This window comes from Chlamydotis macqueenii, chromosome 1 (assembly GCF_036417535.1).
Source record: "Chlamydotis macqueenii isolate bChlMac1 chromosome 1, bChlMac1.mat, whole genome shotgun sequence".
In the NCBI taxonomy this organism is placed as follows: Eukaryota; Metazoa; Chordata; class Aves; order Otidiformes; family Otididae; genus Chlamydotis; species Chlamydotis macqueenii.
Window position 1 is genome coordinate 54,853,251 of NC_141556.1, and position 13,234 is coordinate 54,866,484.

General features: G+C 39.5%; 1 protein-coding gene across 8 annotated transcripts in view; it reads left to right on the forward strand.

Annotated features, from left to right (window-relative positions):
• TCF20 (transcription factor 20) overlaps positions 1-13,234 on the forward strand; it is a 132,026-nt gene that overhangs the window by 92,169 nt on the left and 26,623 nt on the right. The window lies entirely within an intron of this gene.

The following is a 13,234-nucleotide window of genomic DNA, read 5'->3' on the forward strand; positions in this document are numbered from 1 at the left end:
TTTTTCTCCTCCTTATTCTGTCCTATTAGATATTTAATATTCTCTAGGGCTCTTCTTGGAGTCATACCGTGAAAGGACAAGTGGCAGCAGACACAAATTGCAACAAAAAAAAATATAGTTCAATATTAAGCAAAAAATTTCACAGTGAGAGTGGTTGAGGATTGAGTTGAGAGAGGGGGAATGACAGAGAAGCTGTGGAACATCTGTTCTTGGAGATACACAAATGTGGCTGGGCAAGGCCCTAAGCAACCCCCTTTACCTCTGAAGTCAGATCTAGCTTCAAAGTTGGCTCTGCTTTCAGCAGGAGTCCCTTCCAAGCTATTCTGTGAAAGTAATAGATTTTGTGAAACTGTAGGAGAACTTGCAGTCCTTCCAAAATAAGGTGGATAGAATAGAATTGCACAGAGGTCTGTAAGGTTAAGTGAAATGTGGATGGCTTTAGTGTTGAAAAAATCAGTATGAATTATACCACAAGTCATGCTGATAACTGACTTTCTCTGGAGTGCAAGTATACGATGAGTGAGAAGAAATATGTAAAATTAAAACAGGGACAAAGGGAGAACTTTATTTGCAACCACCTGGTTGTGGATGCAGACAGTTGCTATTCTTGACTTTCTGAGACATAAACTGACACTTCAAAAATTGCAGTTACGTGGCTTTCTTTGCCATCATCAATGCTGCATCCCTTTATTTATGATTACCTCTTGCATTATGCTTTCTGTCCTGGGCCAGACCATGGAAGAGGCATTAGGCTACTTTTTCCTATTGGCTTCAGATTCTTCCTTGTCTAAATGATGTTGGGATCCAGCTTTTATCTTCTTTGCTCTGTATTGTTAACGTACAACATGCTCGCTTCCTCCCCCTTGAGCTTTTCTCTTCAGGTTTGATTCCTGGCTTGTTCTGCATTTCACTCACTGTTCTTTGACAGTAATTACATGCTTCTTTGCCCTAACTGGATTTGGCCTGCATTCTTGTTTCCAGCCTCTCATTAAACAAAGTCAGTTAATTTCATTTGGTTTTCATCGAGCTGTGCCTGCATACTTGTTCTGAGGCAACTGCTGAATTTCTTATCTCTAATAATTGCAAGGTTTCTTTTGGGATCTCCACTACCATTGAGATTCTACTCACACTAGGACCTTGCTTTCATGTCTTGTAGTTCACCAGTATTTTGAAATTGGATCACTCCAGCCTGATTTTCCCTTTTTCCTGTTTTCAGGGTATGTCTTTGATTTATGATCCTTGTTCTCCCAACAGCAAATGCCTTCTCTGCAAGTTCTTGAACCACTTGAGTTGTCCTCCAGCAATCCTTTTTGTGTTCCTGTACCTGCAAAGAGGGCGTGCATGGCAGAAACATGCTCTGCTGGTAGGCTCTGGTCAAACTTAACAAATAGTAGCCCGTAATCCACCACATTTTTGTACGGGTTTTGCACATTGTTTGACATCTAGTTCTTTCTCTGCATGGGATCTGGATGACTTTCTGACTGAATACACTTTGGCCTACACTATATCACTTTCTTCCAACTGTTATGATCATGTCCTTGTCACAAATATAATTTTTTGTGCTCTCCTTAACCCTTTCATCTGCCCTGATGGCACCATACAAGAACATCTCCTTATCTCCTTTGAACCTTGTGTCCTTTCTACTTCTTTCCTTTAATCACTTGCTTGACTCCTAGCTTTTATTTTCCTTCATAGTACCTGTAGACACAAGTGTTTCTCTTTTTCTTTTATTTTTTTTTCTTTTATTTTTTTTTTTTTTTAGTGTACAGAATGCCTGTGGCCTCTCTTAACTTTGCAACTACCTCTTAATTTCCTTTCCCTTTTTTCATCTCGGAATTCTTTGAGTGCATTGTCTGGGGTTCTTGTCCTCCTCTGCGGCTTCCATTGTGCTCTACTACAATTGTAATGAGTGTTTATGGTGGTGCCTTCCTAGCTAAGGTTCAGATCTAGTACTTTATTTTCCTTTCCCTATCAGCTACGTTTGTCGCTATCAGCTGTACTGCTCTTGAAGTGTTGTTCCACTGTTGTTTCCCATCTGTGTTCTCTTTTGATTACCTCCTTACTTTCCACTATTTCTTGCAGAGGCTGTTTTTCATTACTCTCAGCTTTTTGTGTGGCATTTTCTGAAGTTCTGCTTGTACTTCCCTTCCCTTTATCCTGGAATACCAGCCTTTGGGTATCTTTTGGTAACCCAGTCACGATTTCCCAAAGTATTGTAGAGCTTCCTTTTTGCTCCAGGTTCATGTTCTTCTGCCACAAACTTAAAAATTGTTCTTGAATTCAGGGTGAGTTCTCAGACTCTTACTTCAAAACATGGCTTTTTATCTACATTATCCTTAATCCATCGTCTGCCATCTTGTTCTGATTTTCTTGTCACTCAGATTCACAATCTCCTCATTTGGTTTTAGAATTATTTCTTCCTATTTGATGCTGTAAGAAATACTGCTTACTTTCTGTGTATGAGAAGTAATATGTAGCCTTTCAGTGCTCTCTGCTGTTCTGTCCGGGTCCACTCTTAATCTAGTTATAAGACTCTGAACTTTCAGAGGCAGGACCGTTTTCTTTTGTGTGCTTCGTTTTGTTATGTCTTACACAAACACAGTAACAGGTGTTCTAGCTGAATGCTGGACTCTTCTGCATTATGTCTGTAAGTAATCCATCTTTCTCTTCCACCTCTGTCACACATAATGGAATATATCTTCTCCTAGCATTACTTTTTTTTTCTTAACCTTTTTATCTTACTGTAGCAAATTGTAGTGCTGTATTCTTCTCTGGAAGCAGTACAGCGTCCCGCCTTTCGTTAGGAGAGGGTTACGTGCAACACGAAGATGGCAGTCGGGTTGTTCAGAGCTATACCTGCCAGCAGCCATCCTCAGGCAGTGGAATGGCTGTGAACTGGAGTCTTTTGCCCCACTGCCTGAGGATAGCCTTCTGGCTCAGACAGCTGATTTCCTATCTTTGTTGCATATGCTCTTTTTCTTTACCTGTTCCTTGCTTTGCAAGTGCATTTTCTTTTTTTTCCCCCCTGACATGCAGTTCATCAGCGTTAGTATCCTGGAAAAGCAGATGTGCAGATGGTGTAGCTGCTTGCTAGCAGGAGAGAGTAGACAGATACGTGCACAAGCATACAGGAATCTATCGAACCATAATGTCTACAGAGGTAGTGGCATAAGTAACCTCCCCTATGTTTCTTCTTCTTTCGCAAACTCACCTGTTTTTTTCTCACGTGGAAGCTTATTATAGATTCCTATTCCTCCCCCACACCAAACACCTCTTTATAGTTTTCCTTCCAGAGTTGGAAGGAAGAAATTTGAAGTATTTTTCTTGCTATGTGAAGTTTTCTGTTCCTTTTGTGACTAAATCTGTGTCTTACTGCATTTTTTTGAGAACAGCACCAGAGTCAATCTTAAGGAAACGTATGTGAGGTTGCTCAAAGATCGACTTGTAGCAGATGCTCTAGAAGAATTTGAGATGAGAAGGTATTATCTTAAAAAGGTTTATCAAACTGTGAAGTGATTCTCCTGAGCTTTGAGCTTTCCTTAAAGTCTCATTTCACCCTAGACTGAAAATGATGTAAATGTATGATCTTCTACGTGGCAATCCAGCTGGTTTCCAAAGTGCTAGACTCAGCCTTTCTCAAAGGGAAAAAGGTGTTCCTCTTGCTTTGGCTACTCTAGAAGGCTTCTTGGTTCTAAGAATGTGAATAGCTGATCAGATTAATTGGGCTGCTTTCAGATGCAGAATGGCTTAATCCTGCTCCTTACTTTGAGATTCAAATTAGATACCCCAGCGGATGGACGTGCCTGCCAAGTAGTCTGGTTTTCTCCCTTAAACTGCTTGTTAAACCATAGAAAGAGTGCTAACTGCCCTTCTTGCAGTTAAACATTTTTGGTTCTGAGGCCAATGAAAAACTGAACTGAAAAAAATGCCATCTCCCTAGTGCTGGATGATCCCGTGGCCTATAGAGTGCTTTCTTTCAAGTGCTGAAGATGGATAGACTTTGTGTTTTGGACTAGGTAAAGCAGATTATAAGTGATTTGGCATCAGATCTTTGCCTTACAATGCTAAGAATCTTACAGCAGGTATTCCTGCAGCAGATTTGAAAATATATCCATATTCTTCCTCTGGAAACTTTTTGGTCTCTGTTCTTACAGTCACATCAATCATTTATTTGCATTTATAGATTTGGAAAACTACAGTTGCATGCAGTTTACTATAAATACCTTTAAGAAAACAATTTTCTACCTTGTTTATCTTCTCACTGTTTTCCTATGCATGAGAAACTCATTTTCATGCAAGATGAAATCTTGGTTACCTTTGAAACTGGCAAAATTATGAAGTCACTTTGGTAGTTGTCAGCAGATTTAATGTTCAAAAGAATTGATGGTCTTTATTCTCAGTATTAATTTAAGAAGCTATAAGCAAAGAGAAGAAAGAACAGTGCAGAGAACACTTTATGTTAGGATGAGTTGTAGGATCTGAGAAGATAGCTTTTTAGAAAACAATAGGAGAACTGTTCACTTGGAGGTGGTATACTGTTTCTTAGAAATTTTTTTATAAAATGCTTTCCCCACCCCCCCACCACCCCCCCCACCCCCAAGGCAGAGGCTCTGGCATAGCACAGATACTTCTGGCTTCTGGTTTGGTTTTTTTTGTTGTTGTTTCTTTTTCTTCTTCCCGCCCCTTGTCAGAGTTGACCTTGATGAAGGTAAAACTAGCTCTTGTTCCTGGTGATAGTGCTCTCTGAAAGGAAAACTTGTTTATCCCCCTTTTAAAGATCTCTCTTAAAAGATCTAAAGAATTTAATGCTTTTCTCGTCAATCTGTGCTTCATTCCCAGCTTGAGAAATCTTTTAATCGTCATATGTGGAAAGAAGTCCTTGGAACCTGTTTCCTTTGTTGCTTCTTATTAAAAGGACCATCTTGGGTTTCAGTCAGGAGAACTTCAGAGTAACAAGCAGTCAAGGGTAAAATCTGCCCATAATCTACAGTATAATGGAAGGAGATTCTGGGCTTTCTCTCAACAATCTGGAATTTTGTATGTCAGACTGTCCATGGATAATCTTTCAAAGCCTGCTGCTTACCTGAAAAGGGGAAATGTACCTGCTTTAGGACTGTTAACAACCCTGTTCAGAAGGTCAGACTGACTTTGGAAAAGGTTCTTAAAAACCACATGTGAGCTCACAGAAGTTCAGAACCTAAATGCATGTCTATTTCTTTGCAAATTGATACTTAAATATTGGAGTTTTTCATTACTGTTGGGTAGTGACAGCCTTCTGGCTCATGTTGAGTGTGCCTTTGTTAGTTTGTAGGGCTTGGAGGTAGGTTTACATATGTTATCCGGATTTCATGGAGAACAACTTCTGCTTTTGCACAGAAAAGTTGTCCTTGACCACTTGAGACTCCTGCTAGTTGATCTCCCAGAGTATCTTATCTGTGGAAATCTGTACCATAGAGGAAATACGAATTGCCTATCTATAATATTTTGTTTACTCTGTTGCTTTTATAGAACCATTTTGTTTTGTTTACCTCTACCATTCTGGACCCTAGCTGTGAATTGGGTAAAGAAGGGCACCCAGAGGGATCGCTAGGAATGAAGCTATTTATATTCTCAGATTGGGGAAATCAAAGGCTAACAAAAATGCTCATACATGCTGAAGGATTGCTTTTAAAGGTTCCTAACTGTGTGGCTAATCAAATGCCCGAACTAGGGAATCAGTATGAACTGAGAAAATCATGGAAGGTTAGCTACCTCCAGCAAAACAATTTCCAGGCCCAGAAACCTGAGTAGTGTAGCACCATGGGTCTAAAGGTGCCAGTTTATTCCAAATGTCTCATTTGGCATGGTTGTGCTTTGTTACCCCTAAGCTAGGCTAGGAGTTGAGTTACTGTCAGGAAGGGTGATCCTACTTTGTCCTCTTTGCAAGCTGCTTGCTCCCACTGTTTCCCTTGCGCTAGATCTACCAGCTGTGCGTTTGCACAGTGGGTTGATTTTTAGCTAGCTAGTCCATCAGAAGACTAGCTTGGGGTGGGGGATCTGTGCACCAAACCAGCCATCTCAGTCCCATTACTCTCTGAACCAGTGCTGCTGTGTCTGGCAGGGAGGGCCCTTTCCGCTAGTAATTATAACCGTTAGATCAAGTTAGCCGTAATGCAAAACTGTGCTCAGGTGACACCACCACTTAAAAGTAGTTTAGGCCCACAGTGCAACTATTTAAGTGTTGCAAGATGAATGTTGACCTTTCATTCATTATCCTTCTTAGAGAAGAAAAATGTGTAGAATCTGACTTTTTTTTTTCCCCCCTTCTTTTTTTTTTTTCCCCACCCTCCAAAAAGCCCTTCAAGTGAAGTTCTGCATCAGCCCTTCAAGTGAAGTTCAGCTGAAATAATAATCTGCTACTTCAAAGACCACAATCCTGACAAACAGGAAGGAAGACCTGTGTTTCTTACATCCAGACCTGTAATAGTAGTGAGAAATTTCCAGAGTAGGAAGAAGTAACACTGGAGCTTGTTAATTTTTCACTGTGGGAAAAGGGAAACCAGTAACGAATTTTAAAACTGCCTGTTAGTAGGGGTTGGAAAAAATGGTGTATTGAGAACATTGTCTGCTTATTTTTCTCTGGCAACAGCTTTTAGTATGTTTTAACCCCTCAAGTGAGGAGTGCTGCAGAATCTTGAGGCACCTTCTACAATCACCCTTAAAATGGTTGAGTTCTTGGTTTTCATTGACAGACTGTGTCCAAACACCTAGTTGCCTGAGCTGGAAATGTGCTTGCTCTTTTCTTGAAAACAATCCTCAGTACAATTAGTTTAACATTAATTTTCATTCCTCAGGAAATGGCAGCATCTTTAATATTCTTTCACAGTGTTACAAAAATAAGGAAGCATGAAATTTCGGGTGGAGAAGAAATTCTGAAAGACAGGCTGAATAATGAACTTCAGATTTGGTTTTCTCAGAAAGGCATTGCCATCTGCTGTGCTACTGAAGCTCTCTGCTGTCGTGACTCCTAGTCTGTAAGAGTGTGCCGCCACAGAGACAAGAACCTGGTAGGAGCCCCTGTTGTATCTCAGTTCATTGGTAGGGACCTGGAAGTGTGAATGACTCGTGCTACAACACTTCGTAGCTCACAGCAGCTCTGTGTATTGGTATCACAAGTCTCAAATGCTGAAGAGGTGACCGGTCAGAATCCACATCTACATTTCTGATGCATGTATTTCAGTATCTGGAGTGACTGGAAGCCATTCATTACATTTGTGAGATGAAGCTGGCTTTCCTTGGCTTTATTGTGAGTAGAAATTGGGTAAAACTGGTGCGGTGTATTGGTGATCATGAATTGTAGATGGCAGAAAGTACGGTTTAGTTAGGTCTCAAATGTGAAGATGATGTTAGGGAAGAGGGAGGTAGATTTAGGTTAGATATAAGAAAAAAAATTTTTACACTAAGGGTGGTGGAACACTGGAACAGGTTGCCCAGAGAGGTGGTGGATGCCCCATCCCTGGAAACATTCAAGGCCAGGTTGGACAGGGCTCTGAGCAAGCTGATCTACTTGGAGATGTCACTGCTACTTGCAGGGGGGTTGGACTGGATGGGCTTTGAAGGTTGCTTCTGACCATAACCATTCTATGACTTCTCCACTATCGCCTTTTCTGTGGAGGCAAAGAGAAGATGAAGAGTAGGCAGGGTATTAATTTCTGTGCATCTTTACTTAGCAGACTCCTTTGCCATTAGTTTATCCCAAAGTATGGGCATTATGTCTGTGCTTGCATGTGGTTTTATATTTTACTGTTTGTCTAGCATGTGGAGTGAGGAAAGCAGAAAATAAATTTACTGACAATAGAGCATTGGGAAACAATAGGATGTTTAACCACTTGCATTAGTTGTAGCCAGGAGCACTGGAAACTTGTATGTAAAAAGGAGCTTGCTCATTCCACAGTCATGGCCTTTCTGTAAAACTTCAGGGATCCTCAAAATCTATGTACAATTTTCATTTAAAAATATGTTTAAGTAACTTCAGTTTCTAAGACGCTCTTCCAACTGTGAATGGGGCCTTCTCTGTGCAGGAGGTTTCTAAACAAAGCTTTAGAGCTTTTTGTCTGGCTATCCACAAGCTCTCACAATCCTTTTTGTAAGATTTAAGTTTCCTGTTGCTGTAGAAATGCCAGACTCTTGCTAAATTCTCAATAGCGAGTGAATACAATCCATTTGCGTGTCATTTTAGCTTGACTCTTTTTAAGCTGTACTGGCGAAAATGTTAAGATTCCCCAAAATTGGAGAGGAGGGTTGTTGTGCTGTTTGTGTGCTGTTAACTTAAACTGAACTAACTTTTTTTTTTTTAACTTGGACTAATTCCAAGTAACTTGAGCTATATCCCCCTAACTTCATTAGAAGAATGAGTGTTGAAGGACATTCAAGAACTTCAGAAGTCTCTTCTGCTCTGTGCCTCTGTGTTTAAAATGGCCTGTATTTGATTACAACTAGGCAAAAAATGCAAACTTTAGAAAATATTTCCTCTGATTTTGACAAAAAATTTTTTTTTTAAATCTTTGCTTGTTCAGTTTAAGGGAATAAATCTGGAGGCAAGAATTCATGAGTTTGTTATATAATATTGTATGGGTTATTAGAATTACATTCTATGTTTTGTTTATAATAAACATTTTAAAATAAAAAAAATTACAGTTTCTCCATTTTGTAAAATAAACATTATCCTGAATCCTTTGATCACTGAATAAGCAAAAATAATGCTTCAGCTATACTAATGTTCTACCATTCATAACAAAGGAAAGCTCTCCAACCACCACAATGCAAGCTGAGTTAATAAAAAGCTGGATAAGCGCAGTGCTTTGTGCAGTAGTTGGACTGGGGTAGGAATGGTGAAGGCAAAACTGAGACACACACTGGTGGTGCTGTGAGATTTTTTTTTTTAAATACAATATATAAAGTAGTTTTTAAACATCTTTCTTTTTGAAAAGTATTTTTTTTCCATGTGCCTATTATAAACCTAGTTATATAACACCAGTATCTTTTTTTAATTAGAGAAATATGTTCTGAAAGAGGTTAGATTAATTTCTCTAGATTTAGAAAGATGAGTAAAAATAAAACTGAAGTATGATTAGTATTCATGTAATAATTTTAGAAACTACAGCAAAATTAAAACTTGGTTTTTTTTACTTGAAGAATGTTACTCGACAGAGGCAAGAATTGAAGAAAAGAGGTTGTGTCTGTGCTGCATATTTTGCCTGAGGTTGTGGAAGAAGAAGCTAGGAACAGTTTGGGTTCCCTGAATCTTAAAATCATGCTTTTCAACTGATCTAAACTGTTCTAGTCTTACGCTGTTGTGATGTGGGTATTTTTTCTTTCTTGGCAGAGGAAATATTTTTCAAATTACTTCATACACTTAGCTGGACTCTATGTGAAGTACAAGGTAGTCTTCAGGGATGGAGCACTTTGGAAAAAAGTTATTAATGAACCTTCATTGTTACGGATTGGATCTCAGCCAGCTGCTTAGTGATTAAAGTTTAATTGCATGATGATTAGTTTTCATTAGTAAGCAATTAGCATTTAACAGCAGTCTTGTATTGCTAAAGCTATGGGTGAGCATAAGTGGCTTGAGCCATGTTGGGAAGGTTATGTAGCTGGAGATGTGGGCACAAAATTGTTTGGGGAATATGAGGACAGGATGTTGGTTGCCCTCAACAGCTCATTCCTGCTGCAGCATTGAGCCGAGGTGGGGATAGGAGTGGGAAATGGAACAAATGGCCAAAACAGCACAGCCTTGGACGCAGGGCATAGAGACTGACTGCCTGTGGATTAGCCCTCATGTAGGGAGTTATCAAAAATAATCATCTTCCTCAAAGGGCCCTTTGAAGTTGTGAGTTGTTCTCACAGTAATACTGGTCTTCATGGTCTTATCCCACTCCTTGCCACAACTAAAACTCTTTCCAGAATCCCCCCCTGAACTTGATGAAGTTCCCATTTTTACTGTGATAGCAGTCTTCAATTGCCTTGCGCCGCAGTGAGGTAAATTAGGGGAAAGATGAGTGCAGGGCAAGGGCTGAGGCAGTTGAAATAAGATGAGGTAAGTGGAATAAGGTGAGGGTAGAGGGAGGTAGGAATATAGCAGAAGGTCAAAGATCTCTTGCTGTTAAACGTACAAAAGAGCAAAAACTGTCCCTTGTAAACCACTTCTGCTCCACTGAGGAGTCTACTGTGAAGATGAAATATGGTGGTGATTCCCTCTAGGTTAAGGCAGGGTGGTTAGAAGCCATTTTTCTTCCCCACACCTCCCCTTCTGCCAGCACTACTCTTCTGGGATTGAACCAAGTCAGGTAGCTGATCTGGCCAGCAAATTCTACCTTCCCCTCCCTTGTGTTTTGTGGTTTGTGGTTTTTTTTTTTTTTTTTTTGTCTGGACCAGCTTTCTTGACTCCTAGTGTCAGCACTGATACAGGCCGATATCCCAGCTAGAGATAAGAGGGGATAGCAGGCCGTGCAAGTACAAACTGATGTCTTAAGATGGTCTGCAAGTAAGTGGGCTGGTCAAGACCATAACTTCAGACAAAGTTTTCACAGAATGATATTACTAATTACACAAACTAATAAATGCAATAAAAGGTACACTTTAAAATTTGTCTAAGGTGGTTCTCAAATGTATATAGCTTTGCAGCATTTGTTACTGATGTCAAGTGCAACCATCTAGTTGTCTAGACATAGGAAGAGGTAGGGATTTTTCTTTATTATTATTCCATAATCTAGAAGCACTAGAGACTGAGTGATTCCTTCTGTCCTCTGGCCTAATTTTACAGCCCGAGCAATCTAAAGCAGGCGTTCCTCTTCAGTTAAAAGGACCAAAATGGCTGCAGTTTCTTTTGAGGAAATTCTGGCAGTGCTCAGGGTTTGACTTTAATCATGTAGATCTACTTAGGTTGTCTTCAGACTTGCTGAACTTTTGGTAAAAGTAGACATAACAGTGTAGGACTTAGTGTAAAATACCAACCCTACTCAAGATACAAATACTGTGGTGAGTAGTAAAGCCCACTCAGGGCTCTGCATACTGCAGCTGCGCTGTTGTTTGTCAGTACCTGAGCTAAAAAATGGTGGCAGAAATAGATTGTGTATGTCTTCCTGAGATCTGGTTGCACAACTGGTCGTAGCATAAATACACTTATGTCTTATCTTAACCAGCTAATGGCTGTCTGTGTCCTAAGCTTTCCTTCTGTTTGAGAAAATATCAAAGGCTGATGTTAAAAACTGGTTGTGGTCTTCACTTGCAAGTGATTTTTTTTTTTTTTTCTCTGTTTCTAGCTCATTGCCTATTTTCTTTTCATTTATGCTTAGGTCCCTTAGTTCTAATTCAGCTGTATGTGTGTCTTCTTCTCATGGCTTATCACTTCACAAAATGTGGTTTTGTTGGTACTTCGCACTGTATTGCTGTTAATTGCAGCTTTTCTTGCACCTCTGACTCCTTTATTCTTACTGAGAACTCACACTTGCTAAGTTTCTGAAAGTTATTGACGGTTAAAGGAGACTGTCTGGCTTCATAAAAGACTCGCTACTTAGGGAAGGGGAAAAAGGAGGAGGGTGTCCTGGCATGAATCTCTCAAACGGGGACTTTCTCTAAAGGACACTGCTGCTCAATATGAAACTTAAAAGGAGGGAAAAAAAAAAAGGTGGGGGGAGTGGGAGGAAAAGACAACTTCATGTACTTGAGTTCAGGTTTGAGAGTGGTGAACTTTTCAGGCTTTGCGCCTGTGCTGTCAAAAATTCCCTACCCGGCCTTTGGCAAGTCAGTTAATTATTCTATAAAGTAGGCTTTAAAACCACTTACTTTGTGACCATTAAAACAAATTTGTAGGGTGCTTTGAAAATTGAAAGTACAGTATGTGTTAAAAATGTCAGATGTTCTTAATTAAATTGCAAGATTAGGGAGCTGATACAAGGTTGCATGTTTTAGTTGAATAGATGTAATGGGAGGAAGCCGAGTTTAGGGTTTGTTCCTGTATCATTTAGAGTCAGGTCTACAGAAGATAATAAAATATTTTGTTATGTGTTCACCTGATGTTAGCTTTCTCTTTTCTTGTAGAAAGTTAAAATGCTGAGGTTCCTAACTCGAATGTACTAGTACCGTATGTAAATTCATTATTGAATTTAATTGTTAAGTGTTTTCTGGGAGAATAACTCTTCAAGTTAAATTTAATCACTAAAATTTGAAGGTTGACACAATGCATAACCAATGCTTTCCAAAAACCCAACATGTTTTTAGATGTTAATTTTAGGAAATTGTTTATGTTAAGTTAGAAAAATTCCAATACAGCCATTATAGGTACATAAAATTATTTTATGAGGTTTTAATGCTGTCTTAACTCTTGAATTTAATTATTCTGCCTTTGAAGTATCATACATTATCATTGGGCAGAATAGGGATTCTTTAGTGATGCCACATGGTACTATTCCTCTAAGCAGAAGTCTGCACAGGCGGTTCCTGGGGAACAGGAGTTTTGAATAGTTAACCATAAATGCAGTTTTCTGGACAGGCAGCTTCAAGGGTAATACCACGGAAGAATTTTCTGTTCGGAGCCTCTGAAGCTGTCTAACAAAGAAGATTTTACTGTTGACTTACGCTTCTGCTTTTGGGCTACAGCCTTCAGAAGATGGAGGAATAAGAAGTGAGAAGAGAGTGTGCCTATGTAAAATAAATTAAAAACAAAACAAAAATGCCTATATCCTTCAATTTCTGCCTCAGGTAAAAAAACAATGACATTTCTCTTTGATCTTGCACAGTGACTTGTTTCTAGTAGTCTATGGCTCATACTAGTCCTTTCTAAGTACAGATTGATCTAGATTTATAAAAACTGAAGATGTGGCTTGCAAATAGATAATATTATCGCCTTTACCACGATTCAGCAGTATTCTGAGCCCAAAAGATCTTCATTGTTCTATTTTGGTTTGGTTTGTTTTCCTTCAGATCTGGGGAGAACTACATAGCTCCTTAATCCTTAGATGGAGGAAGTTGTTCTTCCAGGAGAACATTAAGTCTGTCCTGTAAGGAAACTGCTGCCACTACGTCAGCTGCTTTGTGATATCCAGCTGGAATGCCATCCAGCCTTGGACTTGTGCTGCTGTTTACATTTGCTGCTGCTTCTAAACTGCTGCTAGCTCATACAAAGTTTTCCTGTGTCGTGTGTGTCTGGCAACTCAGTTTAGAATTCGTGAAAAGTAGGTGTTATTGTAACAGGCAG